Consider the following 17,645-nt stretch of genomic DNA (forward strand, 5'->3'; position numbering starts at 1 on the left):
ACTTGCTAGACTGCTAATCTTCCCCTGCAATACATTACCATAAGGGAGTGTTGGATGTGTTCAGCAGTGCACATTCATGAATGACAGTAGTGAAACCCAAGATGCCTAGTCACTATTTCATGTGAATTGAGTGTATGGACATGCCTCATTAATATCTGCAATGTGTGTAGGTGTTATCTGGTAGACAACGTTAAGTAGGGATAAATGTTCCCAGAAGGTATATGGTTTGAAATCCTCTGTTCAGTAGAAGGTAACCAATTACTGTCATGTGGAGAGATTGGGATTGGGCCTCTGAGCAAAAAACGTTGCACATCGCATGTAAAGGTCCTTTTTCAACACTTCATTTACATTCACTGTGCAAGAGCAACCCATCATCCCACTGCTTGGTTCATTGGTCAGGAGAGTTGGCCATTGTAACCATCATAATGACAGAAAAGGGAGACAAGAACGAAATAGAATCACAGAACATCATGCCTTCAGTGTTAGCCAAAATTTAAAAAAGCAATAGTAGCAGTGCTGAACAGTGTCTGTTTATTTTATTAATTAATTAGTTAGTTAGTTAAACTTATTAGTTGCTTGTCACCCTAAGTAACTTACAACAGTGTTAGTGTGTATGTATACATAAACACACACACACACAGAGAGAAATACACACTGCAATAAGGGAAAGGGGGGGGAAATCATACATTAATATATTGTCTAAAAGAGCTTTCCAAACTTTTCATATTGGTGACACACTTTTTAGACATGCATCATTTCGTGACACATTAATTCATTTTTACCAGCAAACTGGAAGTTAAACTAACCCAGGCTTCCACAAACTCGGCCCTCCAGATGTTTTTGGCTTATAACTCCCATGATCCCTAGCTAGCAGGACGAGTGGGTCAGGGATGATGGGAACTGTAGTCTTAAAACATCTGGAGGGACGAGTTTGAGGAAGCCTGAACTAACCCTTTTGCTGTGGTCTAAACCACTGAGCCTCTTGGAATTGTTGATCAGAAGGTCAGCAGTTCGAATCTGCATGACGGAGTGAGCTCCTGTTGCTCTGTCCCAGCTTCTGCCAAACTAGCAGTTTGAAGCACACCAGTAAAAGTAGATAAATAGGTACCACTGTGGCAGGAAGGTAAACGGCATTTCTGTGTGCTCTGGCTTCCTTTAGTGTTCTGTTGCACCAGAAGTGGGCCGCATGACCCGGAAAGCTCTCTGTGGACAAGCGCCGGTTCCCTTGGCCTGAAAGGGAGATGAGTGCCGCAACTCCATAGTCGCCTTTAACTGGACTTAACTGTCCAGGGGTCCTTTACCCTTTTTTATCAGCCTTGGGAGAAGCGTGGGGAGCATTTGCCCGACACACCTACATACTGCAGCCGACACACGTGTTGTAACAGTTTGGAAAGCTCTGGTCTAACATAACATTTGTGGTGGTGGGGGGAACCAACTGCCTTATAAATAATAACAAACAACATTAACTATACTTTAATAATAAACAAACAATACTCCCTCCCACTAATTAGCAGATAAAGAACTATTTTTCACCTTGGAAATTCTCCACCTGGAAGTCTGTTAGTCTGTTATCAGGCCAGCTGTTGCAAATTGGAAGTGGGTGGGTCCACCCTCCTCTTCCAGGCATGATCCTGCATCTCCTCTCTCTCCAGGAGGGAGCAGTAGCAAGGCAGAACAGGAAACTAGTAGCAAAAGTTTTACCTGGTTTGCAGTTTGTCTGGCTACTGCTTCCCTCCTGCTGTTGGGGCTGGGGGTGTTGTCCACCCTTAATTTAGAACAGCAAAGGAAGGGGAAATGAAGGAAACTGAATTAAAAAGTCACCTTTTGGTCTTGGTTTTTGTGTTCCCAAAATAAAAGGCCCCAGAAACTCTGTTCTCTGCTAGTACAATGCAGTATAAAGATTCATAATTCACTTCTCTAGCAAAGCCTGCAAGAAGCAAAGTACAAAAGGTTATAATGCTATATGCACATGGAAGAAAGTCTAAATTGAACTTCAGGACTTGCACAGCAATCCTAGGCATGTATATTAGAAACAAATACTCTTGTTCAGAGGATTTGTGTAGACTTCTTCAATTGATATTATTTTATATCTTTGTTACAAATTTTATGAGTTCCCTGCTTTTTGCCAAGGTGGAATTTCAAACTGACTGTAGCACTTTAAAAAAGCTGCACTTAAGTCCCATTGAAATTAATACGTCTTGTTAGTCACAATCACAACTGATTTCAACAGGATTTAAACTGGATTGTGACACCTGGAGAGGACTGCTGTGGATTTCAGAATGCTACAGAAGACAGAATTATTTCCCCATAACTACTTGCCTCAATAGCACATGGGGCTGAATATCTTTTACTTGCAATAAATGGGACCCGCAACGAAATATTGCAGGCTGGAGTGCTCCTATAAAGAGTTCCAACCATCTAGCTATGCCTTCTTTGAGTATACTTCATTCCATCCCTCCAATTTTCTGTTGGTTCTTCCATACACACACCTCAGTCTTTGTTGAGCTGTCTTTGGTTCCCCACCTCTCAAGCCTGCTGATACCCTTCCTTGTTTGTGTGAGGCGCTATTTTGCCTACATAAGGATTCATTATTAGTGAATGAATTCACTCTTAGTATGTAGCATATTGTAGTATGTACAGCAAGAACCACTGTGTGATTAGATCTTATGAAAGGGAAACTGCCATGGTCCATTTATTAAGATGTTTTGCTTCAGCAGCCACTACTGTTGCAGAGTAAATAAAACAGAGCTCAGGAAAACTCAGTACTTTGGCAGTGTTCAATGGGGTAAGACAGGGAGGGACAGGAGATGACATTCTTTGATCTGAGAATGGAGGTACAACATTAAGAAGAATGTTCTTATCTGTGAAGTGTTAGGTGGTGTGCCACTGCATCTGGTCATCCTAGCTGAAATTCAAAGCTATCTACAAGTAAAATATGTGCAAAATGCTGCCTTTTTAAAGGAAACATAGCAATTCTTAGAAAAACATGGAAGCAAATACACACTTCCAGAAGCCAACCCTTGCAGAGTAACAGCAGCATGGATTTGTTCACATTATCTGTGATAAGCAAAGGTCAAAGACATTCACCTTTGCATGAAATATTTCATCCCTACAAAACGTAACTGTAAAAAGAGGAAGGCAAAAGAGCCAGCTTTATTAATTTTGTAAGATCAGCATCTGAGGAACAGCATTCTGTGACCATAATTCAACGAAGCAGTGAGAATTATAGTTTAACTTGAGAGTGATACAACTGAAAACATGGCTTTTGCAAGAGTAGGCAGGAAATAATGTTGAAGATGGAACTGTATCGCTTCTACCAGTCAGGCTTATCTGCTAATAGTAGGCTTTTGCAAGCAGGAAGAAAAGGTGTAAGTGACCAGAACATAAGATTCAGGTAGGTAGCTGTGTTGGTCTGAAGCAGTCAAAATAAATAAAAAATTGTCCAGTAGCATTTTAGAGGCCAACTAAGTTTGTTCTGGGTATAAGCTTTCATGTGCATGCACACCTCTTCAGAACAACAAGAATCATGTTACCTCAGTTTTGAGAAAATTAGCAATCAAATTTTGGCCAAACTTACACCAAAGTATTTCCATTATTGTAAATATGAAGGTTGCTTCAGGCATGACTTTCCCCTCCTACACAGAGTTAAGACAAATATTTTGTGTGACGTGGCCATCATAGTAAGGACAGGTCAAGGGAAACAGGAGAGTCAAGAATTGAGGCTTACTGCAGCAGGCACAGGAGGAGAGGGACAATTATCTGGTTAAAAAATGAAGAAAGACTGGGAGCCCCAGAGGAGGTTGGGGACAGCTTAGGAAGGTGGAGTCAAGACACATTTCCTCCCTCCTCTCTTTTGGACATGGTCTGCGATTTTATGCTCCATGTCCGAGCACCTTTTTTTGCTCCATAACTTTCCCCACAAAAACCTGCTCTTTTAAAGCTCAATCAGAGCAAGTATCAATCTGTGGGAAATCTTAATTGATGCTTGCTCTGATTCAGCTTTAAAGAGTATGTTTTGGGAGGAAAGCCTGGAGCAAAAAAAACACCACCACACTCAGCCATGGAGTGTTGAAACGCAGACCTCTGCCTGGAAAGTGTGGGGCAAAAGGTAAGGAAGTGTGGCCAAGCCCACAGTCTGGTGACTCGGGGGTGGAGGCAGCACCAACTATGGCATGTTCTTGACAGAATCTAGCAGGACCTGGTGCATCCCAGGTGGAGCCAACAAAATTTGGAGTTCACCAAGTTTTCAGACCTGTGATGATAACCTGAGAAAGGGCCAACTCCAGGTTTGAGGGGGCCCTCTGTAAAATGCTCTCCTTTGGATCCCCTCCTCTATTGCTGGGCCCTGGTGGCAGCAGCAGAAGATCTACAATCAGCGCTGTTATTTTTGAACTGCCATTCTAATTTCCATGATGTCCCTGACACAGCATCACACCAGGGCATCATGGGAAATTTAGCTCCCAGAACTAGCCATCCACTGTGGAGGCACAGGGCAGGAGTTGTCACAAAAGTGCTCAAGGATGCTCTGTACTGTACTGATGCTGGGTCTGACCTGAAAAGTTGCAAGTACAGTATTGGGGATATCACTGTGAGGTGGGTATGGGGTAACCTACAATTACTTTGTTTCCCACTGTGTTGGGATGTCAAGGTGTAGTGTAGAAGTGATAGCAACCTCATGAACCTAGACAAAAGGCATTTTCCTTTGCAAGATGCCATACAGGCATCGAATAATTCAACCACAGAGTAAAGGAATAAAGGAATTGATGAAAGCACTGCCGGCACTTGGGGCATATTTGGGACAAAGCAAGGTATGATGGGGAGGGACGCGAGTGGCGCTGTGAGTTAAACCACAGAGCCTAGGACCTGCCGATCAGAAGGTCGGCAGTTCGAATCCCCACGACGGGGTGAGCTGCCGTTGCTCGGTCTCTGCTCCTGCCAACCTAGCAGTTCGAAAGCACACCAAAAAGTGCAAGTAGATAAATAGGTACCGCTCCGGTGGGAAGGTAAACGGCGTTTCTGTGCGCTACTCTGGTTTGCCAGAAGTGGCTTAGTCATGGTGGCCACATGACCCGAAAGCTGTATGCCGGCTCCCTTGGCCAATAAAGCGAGATGAGCGCCGCAACCCCAGAGTCGGCCATGACTGGACCTAAGTGTCAGGGGTCCCTTTACCTTTACCTAAGGTATGATGGGGGGAGTGGGTCTGAATCACCATGCCAGGTTTTAATCCATTTTTGTTTGAGAAGCGCCAGTTTATACAAGAGTACACCATGTAGCACAAATGCAAAATTTATAAAAGTGTATTGAATATCAAAGGCCATGATGTGCAGATAGAGGACAAAGTCATCCTCCCTGTGAAGGTTACTAGTTTTTTTTTAAAAAAGTTTTATAAATTATAAGTTTAAACACTTAATGCTCCATGTACCAAGGATGAGACTGATGTAATTTGAAGTCACTGATCTGGAGCCTTGGCTATGATTTCTCAAAGCAGCAATAAGTCCCAAGATTTTCTGTCTGAGAACCAGAAACATTTTTAACCTAGATTAATCATTCTAAGCCTAAACAAACTGAGGGCACGCTTGCCGTACAGGCAGACTGGGGAGTCAGATTGGGTGACCCATTACAAGGTGTGCCTGTCATGATGGAAGCAACATAAAAGTTTGGTCCTGACTCTGCTCATTAATCAGGGACTGAATGGGGCATATGTAAGCAGACTGAAAAGTTCAGCTTGTCATCTTGACTCAGATTTATTTATTTTAAAACTGCTTTTGATTTCAAAAACCATCATGCAGAATTTGGTTATGCAATCTTAAGAAGTATCCAAATGCAAACAAACAAGTTTCCAAAATATACGGCAGATTTTGTTGTTTAGTTTTTAGTCTGTGCAACATCCCTAAGAAAAGGAATTGTTGAAAGGTAGGATTGCATTGTAGGGTTAAACCACAGCGCCTAGGACTTGCCGATCAGGTTGGTGGTTTGAATCCCCGCGATGGGGTGAGCTCCCATTGCTCGGTCTCTGCTCCTGCCCACCTAGCAGTTCAAAAGCACATCAAAGTGCAAGTAGATAAATAGGTACCGCTCCGGCGGGAAGGTAAACAGCATTTCCATGTGCTGCTCTGGTTCACCAGAAGCGCCTTAGTCATGCTGGCCATGTGACCCGGAAGCTGTACGCCGGCTCCCTCGGCCAATAAAGCGAGATGAGCGCCGCAACCTCAGAGTCGGTCATGACTGGACCTAATGGTCAGGGGTCCCTTTACCTTTAGGATTACATTCAGTAATTTTAAAAACATCTGGTGACCACACATAGTGCCTTTTTCTCTTCAACATATTTTGGTTATGTTTGTTTGTTTGTTTGTTTGTTTGTTTATGGCTATTACTGGAACACCTGAAAACTTACAGCTTTACATAAATTTGTTGGCTATAGGTGCCATGGTTCATGTGACAGGTGCTGCAAGAGTATGGGCCAGTGGCAATTTTGAAATAGGACTTCTGCAGGCCATGTGGATATCTACTCAAAGTCTTTCCCATTCCAGACTACTGGTATATGTCATTGAAATGAAATCTGCCATTAGTCTTGGCTTTCCAGTGAAATTTGTGGCCTGTTTGAACTTGGAATAACTTCCCACTTCCATGATTTGTATTCATTATTACTAACATGCCTTAGAATCCCCGCTTCATCTATATTAAGCATGGAGCTAAAAGAGTGAGGGAAATCCTCTTTTAAGCAGCCTTTAAGCACTCTGCACTGTAACAGCACAGCTAAAAATCGCCAAGGAGTCACTAATCCACTTTAAGTGATCTTGTATTTGTTCCTCAAGGGTATTTAAGATTGCCACTATAACTGCAAATAGGCTGGGTGCCTGAAAAACAACAGTGCCCCGTTCTGACAGACCTGTTCATAACAAGAACTGGGGTGCTGGATATGAACAGTGTGATGTAAATGAGGATAAGTACATATCCGACCCTCAGTGTTTTTATATAGGATGAGCGAGAAACCACAAATTGGGTATCATGTGCCTTTATCTATGCTCCTCCCTTTCCAATAAAGTAATTCAGAGTGCAGTGGTTTGTTATGCTTTGAAGATTCACCTCCCTACCACCTCCTTGCTGTTACAGCCATAAAGTCTTTTTTCTAGGAATCCACATCAAAAGGAGAATAATGTAAATCCTTTACTTCAGCCTGCCACACTCATAAATCACTTCTGCTTTTAAAACTGGTTTCTAGCTATGACTACTAAAAAATGTATTAGGCCATACATTTATAAAATTTAACATTTTCTGATTAATTCCCAGCAGTTTGTGCCAGGTAAACATAGTTCCAGCCCGATCATACAGCCAGGTTAGGCAGCTGCCTAATATAGTTACTACTGTAGGGGTTCCTGCCCTGCTGGATGCAATGTATGCGTGGCATTCAACTAAGTTTTACTCACTGAAATTAATGAGCATGACTAAGTTAGGTTCATTAGTTTTAGTAGGTCTGCTATGATTAAAACTTAGTTGAATACCACCCTGTGTGTTTAATGACTTACACTGCTTCTAACTTGGCTGGCTTCCCTGCTTTAACAGAAAGTCAATTCCAGAATCCTTTGTGATATCACAAGGGTCCTAGGGTACACTTTTAAGAGAACATTCTTGCCATGTTCAGTTAACAAAGATCATTCTTACCCTGCCCTACCTAGGGCTGAAAAACGGAGCTGGAGCTGACTATATATGATAGAAAGAGGGAAGGGGGATTAAAAAGAAATAATCTAGTGTGCAGGGAGTGGGCTCCATGAACTCTTCTCTCCTGGTGCTGTGGCCCGAAGCGTTATTTTTAAAAAATGAACTGAAACAAAAATTGGCAAAGTCAAAATCTGCAATCCTGTAAACTGCCCTGTGAAGGGCAGTAAATAATAATAATAATAATAATAATAATAATAATAATAATAATGGCACTCACTAAAGAGAAAGTCTTTAAAAATTCTGTTCTAAATTAATATGTATAGCAGGCATAGGCAAACTCGGCCCTCCAGATGTTTTGAGCCTACAATTCCCATCATCCCTGACCACTGGTCCTGTTAGCTGGGGATGATGGGAGTTGTAGTCCTAAAACATATGGAGGGCCGAGTTTGCCTATGCCTGATGTATAAGATCAGGCTGTTAGTTTTATACAGGAAAGTTATTCCAGAGACACGCATGTCTTTCATTTCTGCCCCCAAGTCAATTTATCAACCACTGGAATAGAAATCCAAATGCCATGTTTGCCCGAGGCTTTTAAAGGTAGATGGCTTTTGTACATTTCTGGTGAGGAAATGTAAGACAATTTCAGGTTTCTGAATTCCTTTCATTTTTAAAGTGCACAGCCCACTACCAAGATAGAATATTAAACACACAAAACTTGTCCCTATACTGTACTAGCTGTTAAAGGCACACAAGGTGTTCTGGGGGGGGGGGATTGACAACCTTAACAATCTATGAAATAAGGCTAATAGTGCAATCCTATATATGTCTGCTTAAATAGAGGTACAATTTATTTCAAGGGGACGTACACCCAGGTAAGAGGATAATAAAAGTTCAGAATAAGTGTAGAGTGGTACCTCAGAACTCGAACGGCTCCATTTTGGCTACTGAATGCCAAAAACCCAGAAGTGAGTGCTCCAGTTTTCGAACGTTCTTCGTAACACAAATGTCCAATGTAGCTTCCACTGTGTAAAAACCTAGCCATCGGCCAATTGGAAGCCGTGCCTCGGAACTCGAATGTTTTGGAAGTCGAACGGTCCAGAACGGATTACATTTGAGTTCTGAGGTACCCTTGTACACAATAGGATGTTGCTGTAGGCCTGCAATTCTATGTACTTACATGGGAGTAAATCTGCCCTCAGCATAGTTAAACTTCTACGGAAAATCCATAGGCTTTCTTTTAAACTGCTTTGAGGTTTTTTCCACAACCAAGCAGTATAGAAATTTTATGGCATAAATAACTCTTGAGGTTTCCCCCCTCCCCCAATCAAACAGTATATAAACTAACAACAACAACAATATACTTGGAACTAAGCCCCATTGAATTAAGTGGGACTTATTTAGAAGTATTCCTGCACAGAATCTGGGCACACTGTAACATCAACTAGCAAAATTTGTGATACACGTATCACTTTCATGTAAATCCCACTTCCATGATTTGTATTCATTATTACTAACATGCCTTAGAATCCCCGCTTCATCTATATTAAGCATGGAGCTAAAAGAGTGAGGGAAATCCTCTTTTAAGCAGCCTTTGAGCACTCTGCACTGTAATAACACAGCTAAAAATCGCCAAGGAGTCACTAATCCACATGCGGGTGAGGAAGCAACATGCGGGTGAGGAAGTTGGCTAATGGGGAGATCATGGAGTCTGCATCTTGTCATAGTCTTAAGACAGAAGGTAGGAGGGAGGGGGGGACCTTCCGAGGAAGCTGTGTAAGGAGCTTTGCAGGATTCAGACTGAACCTAACACTGCTACGGAGAAGGAACGTACAATGGTTGTTGCCTGTTGCCTCTTCTTTGAAAATATACAATCCAATTGTCAACCTGATTTCTCTCCATTCTTCCATGAAACAAACAAGTATTGTTTCCCCTCTCTCCATTGCTCTGTTTATCACCTAGCCTAATGAAGAGTTCCTGATAACCCAAAGGCTTGCACACTATTTTGCGACCTTTTGTTCAGCCTAATAAAGGTATTGCTGTAGTATGGATTTTTTCTTATGGGCCAACACCGCTACCTTTACTGTTTGTGTATTGGATAGAAATGATTTTGCTCGGAGCCATGTAATATTTTATTGATCTCTATATAACACATTGGGGATGGGGTTTGAATGGTTTGCTTCATGAGAAAAATAGGAATCACTACTGCAGATGATGACAGATTATGAGGCACAGCAATTGCTGCTCTGCTGGAAATATTAAAAACTATATTAAAAAGCAAGGGGGTGTTTGTCCATAAAAAAGCAGCTCAAAAACCCCACACTTGGACAATATGTTTGTTAGGACCAAACAAAATGTCACAAAATCGTGACAAAAGTTTTAATTATCCAATACAGTGGTACCTTGGTTTACAACCATAATCCGTTCCGGAGGTCCGGTTGTAAATCAAAACGCCAATGGGGCCTCCAAAAAAAAAAAAAAAAAAGGGAGGGTTGTAATAATAATTTTTTTAAAAGGGACATGCACTTCCAGGTTTGACATGGTTGTAATCCAAAACGGGTTGTAATCCAAAACAGTTGCAAACCAAGGTACCACTGTACTCACCATCAGGCAAGATGTTACACTATAAAATGGCGGGAAATGAGGACAAATATAAAACAATAAAGTGCAAATACTAGGCTGGATGTTGCAGCCGTAAGGTCAGCCTCCAGGCCCCCCTTCCAAGATAGAGATTGAATAAGTCTCTGCTCAGTGCTGTCCATGCAGTTTTCTTGGCAGGGATACTGGAGTGGCTTGCTGGTTCCTACTCCAGGTGGATCGCGTTTGGTCAAAACTCTCCACTATGACCTGTCCATCTTGGGTGGCCCTGCACGGCATAGCTCACAGCTTCTCTGAGTTATTCAAGCCCCTTTGCCATGGCAAGGCAGTGATTCATGAAGGGGGCTCAGTGCTGAGATACCAAATTAAGCAGCTAGGATTCTGAAATAAAGAAGCAATCACCACTCCTCTTTATATATATAAAAAAATAAAACCTACCTGTTACATGTCTCCCATACTTTAAGCAAAAAGCATGAGGTCCTGGTTGGGCAAACAGCAGAAATAAAGCTAGAGGTGAATTTTGGATGGCTTTCCAGGTAAGAGAGTCATAATACTAAAACCTGGGGTCATCCAGGGTACTAAATGTTGGGGGATTAAAAAAAGACAAAAGGAAATACTTCTTCACACAACACATAGTTAAACTATACAAATTCATGGAGGATAAGGCTATTAAACCCTACTAGCCATTATAGTTAGATAGTATATCCAGGATCAGAGATAGCATCCCTGTAAATATGGGTTGCCTGAGTACTATTGTGCTTGTGTCTTGCTTGTGGGTTTCCCGTAGGCATTTAGTTGTTTTCTTTGGCAAATGGGCTACTGGACTGGATAGGCCTTTGCTCTTATTGAACAAGGCTCTTTTATTATGTTATTAAAACGGGAACCTTAATATATATATCAATAGGAGCAAACACATAAATTTATTAAGTTCATGGGCTGAGATGAATGAAACCTCGAATGTGTCCTTTCGTAACATTTTTCCACCTTGCAATACAAATAAGAGATGTAGAAATGCCATAATTCACTGTCATTATTTTGAAATAGTATGCAGCACATTGTCAAAAATAGAAATGCATTCCATCAGGAATGAATCATCAATTATTTGAGAACAGAAAGCACTCATTCATTTCATTTCCCTTGGACAAACCTCAAACACATATTGTACTAGAAAATGTGTTGACAGCTACACAATAATCACAACTACCACACACCTTTTTTCTGTAACAGGCAGTGTTATCAACCTTCCCCATGTAATCCTTAAAGTATTTATGGGACCTTAAATAACTACCAGGGTGAAAACTGCTCCTAAATTGAATGTTTCAGCCTTAGCCTTACTAAATTTCAACATCATTTCCATGTCAAGATACACTGCTGACTAATTTTGTCTCTCAAAATTAATCTTTTAGGTCTGTCCCTATCATTAGGCAAAGTGAGGCAGATGCTGTCACTGCACCCCCAGCTTTCACCCGAGTCTCCCGACTGTTGCCATCCTTCTGAACTGGTGCTGGTGCTTGCTGCTGAGCTACTGTGTTTCATAAGATCAAATAATCAAATGGACAAACCATTTCCAACACACCACTATCCGACTATCAACTCATCTTCTAAAACACTTTACATTTTATACTGTAAAGGTAAAGGTACCCCTGCCCGTACGGGCCAGTCTTGACAGACTCTGGGGTTGTGCGCCCATCTCACTTAAGAGGCCAGGGGCCAGCGCTATACTGGTACAAAACTGAGTAAGATAAGAATGGATTTCTAAAACACGTAAGATCTTGTTTCCAAGTTTTACTCCAGCTGAAACATATAATTTTCATCACTGCAAATAGAGTTAAGATGACTGATTCAAATAATCTCTATTTCCCTCTTAGAGATGGGTAGCTTAACCCATAATACACAACATATTATGAATGTAATCCTCCACCCTTGCAGTGTATTTAGCTGACAAACCATTTGATACTTGCTTTAACCTGCTTTTCTAGGATCAGCTTATTCTGGCTTCAAAAAAAGCCTCGCTTTTGTGAGGGGATAGTTCAGAACGATCTAATGCCCAAACTTGCTGAGATTTGTTAACAGAAAGCTTTGATACTATTAGTAGACTGACTTACTATAGCTACTCTAGAGCCAGGTATAACACAGATAAAGTATGGCACAGGCAATGCCCAGAAGACGTTAATACATTCAGGCAGTGGGAAATGAATAAGAGAAAGGGTGTTTCCTCTGGCTAATTTACAGCTAAAGGAGAACAACACATGAGACACTTTTTTTAATGTAGTTTTTCTATAATTGTTATATGGTACTGAAAAACTACCTGACATTCTTTCAAAACAAACTGTATAACACTTCTCAAATGCAAAAGAGATGCTATATCCCAAAATACATGTATGTCAGGGCACTGAAAAATATTGAGATTTCTAACTTCACAAAGGTCATAACTAATCACTATTGCATTTTCTCTCATTTGGAGTCCAAAATTGTATCTACGGTTTCCACTTAATTATAAATAAATCTAATGTTTGGCGTCGTTCCTCTCCGTCTCACAGAGTTCGTAAATTTAGCTAGTACAGTATACTTTCACATTTTATTAATCCATTCATCCATCTGCAGTATTTTTGGTCATTCCCAATACTTTGCATACAGCATCTGAGCAGCTGCTGCAATATAAGCTAGGGAGTTTTAAATGTTCCCTTTTTATTGTATCTTTTGCATAGGAAAATATAATGATGCATCTATTTTTGAAGATTTCTTGCTGCAAGTAGGAGGGAAAATGCCAGAGCAGGGGGGTGGGGGGTGGACAGAGTCGCATACTTGTCCTCACTTTTCCTTATCATGTGAGGAATTTAGAACACCCGAATAGGGCTAAATTGTGACCATTAAATATGAAGTACTTGGATATACAAAAAAGTAAGATGAAAAATATATCTATTCCAATGGCCATTACTCCAGGGGTCAGCAAATTTATTCAGCATGGGGCCGGTCCACTGTCCCTCAGACCTTGTGGGGGGCCAGACTATATTTTGGGGAAAAACATGAACGAATTCCTATGCCCCACAAATAACCCAGAGATGCATTTTAAATAAAAGCACACATTCTACTCATGTAAAAACACACTGATTCTTGGACCGTCCACGGGCCAGATTGAGAAGGCGATTGGACTGCATCCGGCCCACGGGCCTTAGTTTGCCTGCCCATGCCATTACTCAGTATATTATAGGAACATACATACCTATTGTACATTAATTTTGAAACAATTAACTTCATCTTTTTATGTCTAGGATCCAAAGAACCTCTTGAGATGAAAAAAGAAAGAAAGAAAGAAAAAGAGAAAACTCACTGGGGAAAGGGGGGGCTCTGTCCATTAATATTTTTGCTATGAAAAAGCATATTCATTCTATTTGTGATCTGTCCATTTTTCTTGTGAAAAAAATACTCATTTCTCACAGGTCAAAATCCAACACAAGGCACAAAAGCTCTGTATTCCAGGGTCCCAGCCAGACTGTCATCTATGCCAGCTAGACAGGTACATTTGGAGATAGTATCTACCCTTAGGTTACAATTTATCATCCCAATTAGCCACTTCCTCGTGCAGTATTATGCCAGCTGAGTAAGTGCACCTGGAAGGTGTACCATATGACTCATTAAATATGAATTGCTGTTGATTTTTTGCTTGACTATTAAATAATTAATTTTAAATTTATACCGTGTTAAAACTAATATCACCCCTCTGAGCTGTTATGTTTTAAAAAGAAGAGGGAAATGATACAGAAGTTATTGGGGAGAAAGGAGAGCAAGCTAGGAGAGTAGATTCTCCCTATGCTATTTAACATCTATATGAAGCCGCTGAGAGCTGTCATCAGGATATTTGCAGTGATGTGTCATCAATATGCAGATGATACCCAGCTCTATCTCTCTGTTCCTTATGAATTAGGAGAGGCTGCTGAGGTGTTATGACTGCTGCTGTGATGGGCTAGATGTGACCCAACAAACTGAAGCCGAATCCTGAAAAAGACATGTGTTATGTGTTCTGAGTTTTCAAGTCTGGGGACTGGCAAGATGACCAGTCCTGGACAGAGTTGTATTCCACTGGAAGATGCAGTCCATAGCTTGCAGGTGCTCCTGGATTGAACTATGTCACTGGAGTACTGGGATTGGAGTACTTTTCCCCCAGCTCCAGCTAGGTTGCCAGCTATGGCCCCTTTCGTACAGAAATGACTTGGCCTCTATACGCCATGCTCTGGTAACTTACTGACTGTATTACTGCAATGCACTCTATGTGGGGCTGGCCTTGAACAAAAACTCAGGAAACTTCAACCAGTCCAAAATGCAGTGCCAGATTACCGGCTGGGGTTCCATTTAGATCTCATATAACCTCTGCTTTAAAACAGCTGAATGGGTTGCCAGTTCGTTTTCAGGCCCAGTTCATGTTAGTGTTTGGAGCCCTAAATGACTTAGGCCCCCAATATCTGAAATGCCACCCCCCTTCTCTACAGACCCTCTAGGTATTAAGATAAGTAGAGGGGGCCACCTTGGCATTTCCCTGGCCCTTAAAAGCTTGGCAGGCTGGTGGTGGTCTGGGACAAGACATTCTTTGTGGCAGCCCCTAAGTTATCACACTCCCTCCCCATTGTCTTGCATCTGGCAACATAATTTACACAGTTTTCACTGAATGCTGAAGGTGCGCCTCTTTATCCTGGCCTTTGACCTCTGTATACTTACCTTTACCTTTGATAAAAACTGTTTTAAATGTTGTATTTACATAGTTGTGATCCACCCTGGGATCTCAGCGTGAAGAACAGGTTAACAAATCAAGCTAATAATAAATGTACAGTGCAGTCCTATGTACATTTACTCAGAACAAAGTCCTGAGTTCAGTGGGACTTATTCCATGCTTTCAGAATGGGACTTGCTTCTGAGTAAACTTGCTTAGGATTCCATTGCATCTCTGAGGCTATGGACTGGAGTAGCCAACCATTTCCACTGTAGATGTTCTGTGTGAAAATGAAAGGACTAGACCCTCTCTCAACAATCTAGCCCTGGCAGATGCAATAAAGTACGTGATAACACTTTAATAAAATCCACCACGCTAAGACTAAACCTAATCTAAATATTTATTTATTTATTTATTGTTTTTATTTATTAGATTTATATACCACCCTTCATCAAAAGATCTCAGGGCAGTTCACGTGATAAAAACAAGAGATAAAAGCAGTTCTATTTTTCTAGAAAAAGGTGAACACCTCCCTTCTTCTCTTATAATGGCAATGGCGCCCACCTGAGAAGTGCCAGAACTGAGTTTCAGTGAGTTCCGGCTTACAAAAAGCCCTGGATAAAAGTACCAAGAAATAGTTAAAACAGAAACAACAAAACAATAACTCCCCTCCCACAAACACATTTAAAAGGCTGTAGAATATTTATCAGCCCAAGGCCTGGTTGAAGAGGAATGAATGTGCTATAAGGAAGGTACTAGACAAACCTCCCTGGGGAGAGCATTCCACAAAAGTAACAGACTCAGTCAAAGAAAAATAAAATAAGCATTAATAAGGCTAAATTAATGTAACATTAAATATATGGCTGCTACTATTTAATATATACAGAGCATCATAGCTAAGTTTAGTATATATACAGTGGTACCTCGGGTTAAGTACTTAATTCGTTCCGGAGGTCTGTTCTTAACCTGAAACTGTTCTTAACCTGAAGCACCACTTTAGCTAATGGGGCCTCCCTGCTGCCGCGCCGCCGGAGCATGATTTCTGTTCTCATCCTGAAGCAAAGTTCTTCACCCGAGGTACTATTTCTGGGTTAGTGGAGTCTGTAACCTGAAGCGTATGTAACCTGAAGCGTATGTAACCCAAGGTACCACTGTACCTGTATTTTTGCTTTTCCCACACTGAATGAATTTAACATGTGCTGGCATGGAGACGTAGAAAGCAGCTCCTATTGGCTTCCTTCCTATCATGCCACTGCTAAAGGAACAAGTAGGCAAGTGAAAAGGAGAAAAAAGTGGCAAACATATGTTACGTAGAGATAAAGGGTGGGAGGTGCAAAACAAGGTCCATTTGTAAACCCTGCTAAACTAAATAAGCCAAGAGCGATAATACGGGTAAATAATATATAAAGTGCAGTAGCACCTTTAATTGAATCATTACAGCAATTGTGGGTTTCCAAGGCAACAGCCAGCCTATTTCATCAGATGCAGGAACTGAGTATGGCAATACCTTAATTTATACGACCGGCTTTCTAAAAGTACAAGAACTGCACAAGTGTACAATCTATACAGAAATTTGCTCCAAAAAGATGTGTTTTTGGAGCTAGAAAGCAAGAAACCAGTTGAACATCCAGGGTCAGCCAAGCATTTTGCTGCCCGAGGCAAATGAGAATATGTCACTCTCTTCCATTTAACTACAAGTCAACCAGATGGGCAGTTAACTCCTAGTTCAACAATGTGGACAAATGAGTGTCCTCTCCTATTCTCTGAGTACATCAAGCCATCTTGGAGGTAGGTGCACTCATCCTTACGCCTCACACATACTCTCATATGCTGCATGAAGCAATCACTTTGCTCTGCCTAATGGTGGGTCAGCTCCAAGAACAACTGATGGAAGTAGACTCGTCAACAAAAAGCATATGCCATTTTGCTAGTCTGTAAGCTTGCAAGACTCTTTGTTGCTTTTACTTAAACTTCAAAGGAAACCAAATGCAGATCACTACATCATTTATTACACTGACTACTGATGACCAGCTCACCCAGTGGTAAATGTGAGGAAGCCGTGCCACTTGATAACTGCCCCCCCCATTACATTATACATGATAGACATGATTTTTTAAAAAACTAATTCTGATTAGTAGACAAATCTGTGGTAGACATAGCTAAAGGAAGCTGCTTGTATTGAATTGTCTGCACTGAGTGACAGCAGCTCTCGGTTGGTTAGAGCATGCTACTGATAATGCCAAGGTTGCAGGTTTCATCCCCGTATGGGAGAGCTGCATATTCCGGGATTACAGGGGCTTGGACTAGATTATCCTCAGGGTCCCTTCCAACTCTACAATTCTATGATTCTATGAAAGGGGAGTTTCCCCCAGCCCTGGTTGGAATTAGGTTGAAGCTCAGTGGCAGAGCATCTGCCTTTCATTCCAAAGGTCCCAGGTTCAATCCCTGGCATCTCCTGGCGGGGCTGGAAGAAACTCTACAACCCTAGAGAGCCACTGCCAATCATTGTAGACAATGTTGAGTTAGATGCACCAAATGGTCTGACTCAATATAAAACAGCTAACTATGTTCTGCTAACCTGGGAACCTCTTCTTCCACTGATCTACGGCCCTAGAAAATATTAGCACTTGATAAATTGGTCATCTGTTTAGGGTCAGTGTTACTCCAACAACTCTAAATATAGGAG

At 41.4% G+C, this 17,645-nt stretch overlaps 1 protein-coding gene across 1 annotated transcript in view; it reads right to left on the reverse strand.

Annotated features, from left to right (window-relative positions):
* Positions 1 to 17,645, reverse strand: part of CAMSAP2 (calmodulin regulated spectrin associated protein family member 2) — a 184,858-nt gene that overhangs the window by 80,306 nt on the left and 86,907 nt on the right. The gene's annotated exons all lie outside the window — the stretch shown is intronic.

Source organism: Podarcis gaigeae (genome assembly GCF_964106915.1).
Source record: "Podarcis gaigeae genome assembly, chromosome: 6".
NCBI lineage: Eukaryota > Metazoa > Chordata > Lepidosauria > Squamata > Lacertidae > Podarcis > Podarcis gaigeae.